This window comes from Chrysochloris asiatica, unplaced genomic scaffold, assembly GCF_000296735.1.
Source record: "Chrysochloris asiatica unplaced genomic scaffold, ChrAsi1.0 scaffold00472, whole genome shotgun sequence".
Taxonomy (NCBI): domain Eukaryota; kingdom Metazoa; phylum Chordata; class Mammalia; order Afrosoricida; family Chrysochloridae; genus Chrysochloris; species Chrysochloris asiatica.
This window is the reverse complement of record NW_006408990.1, coordinates 188,182-189,396: the sequence shown is the minus strand read 5'-3', so window position 1 is coordinate 189,396 and position 1,215 is coordinate 188,182.

Here is a 1,215-nt window from a genome sequence, read left to right as displayed (position 1 = left end):
ACTGTGTGCTGAGGCCTGAGCTTCCCCAGTGAGGTCCAAAGGTGGCAGAGGTGGCCAAGAGGCATCCTGTTTCTTCATATATGTGGTGTTTCAAGCCTTGGATGCCTGGGATCCCCTGCCTAGTGTGACTCTTGGGGCTGACGTCATGGGGTGTTAACATCTTTCCTCAGGTGTTCAGTTGTGTGAGACCCATGTTGCCCTAGTGTAAGTGTTAGTCCTCACCCCTGTTTCTGTCTACAGCTGGTATTAATTAAGTCCCTATAATTATCAACTAAAGAGCTTTGGTAGCGTAGTGGTTATGAGTCGGGCTGCCAACCTCAAGGTCAGTAGTTCGAAATTACCAGCGGTTCTGCAGGAGAAAGATGAGGCTTTCTTCTCCCATAAAGATTTACAGCCTCGGAAACCCTGTGCAGGGTCGCTATGGGTCAGAACCGACTCCACGGTACTTAACAACAACAACAATTATGAACTCAACTCCTGATGTGGCACTGTGGGTTAATGCACTAGACTGCAAAGTCAGTTTGAACTGCAAGGCTGGTGGTTCAGTCTCACCAGGAGCTCCTGGGAAACCATATACAGGGCCGCTATGGTTTGGAACCAACTCGATGGCACTTAACAACAATGACTAACTGCTAGTTGTCCACAGTCTTGTATGGGAATGTTAAAAACAAGTGTCTTTTATGCTATACAAGCTCCTCAACATATGAGAAGGGGTTTATTCCACTTCTTGTGTAGTTCTCATTAGAAAAAAAAATTCTGTCTCACTGTATTTTTACTGAGAAATTTTCAATTTAACTGTGCCTTCTCCTAGCCAATCATCGTAGAGCTAACAATGCCTGCATTAGATCTCACATGGGGATGACCACATCTCAACTGGCAAACCTCTGGGAATCCTGGCCCAGCCAAGTTCATACAGAACCTTATCACAAGGTGTCATGGTAGTTAAGGGGTAGTTAAGGATGTTACAGTTGCTCAGGGCATTAGGGAGTTACTTAGGGAGTTGGGGGATTCCTCATGGTGTTAGGGATTGAGTGTTGGTGGTTAAGAATCTCAACTGCTTTCTATATTTTTAACCGTGTTCTACAACTTTTCTGAATTTTTTAACACCATCTAGTACTGGAGGATTATTTAAAATCTTCTCGATAAACAATCATACCTTCTGAGTAGAAAAAGTTTTGTTTCTTCCTTTCCTATTTGGACACCTTTTCTTTCTCT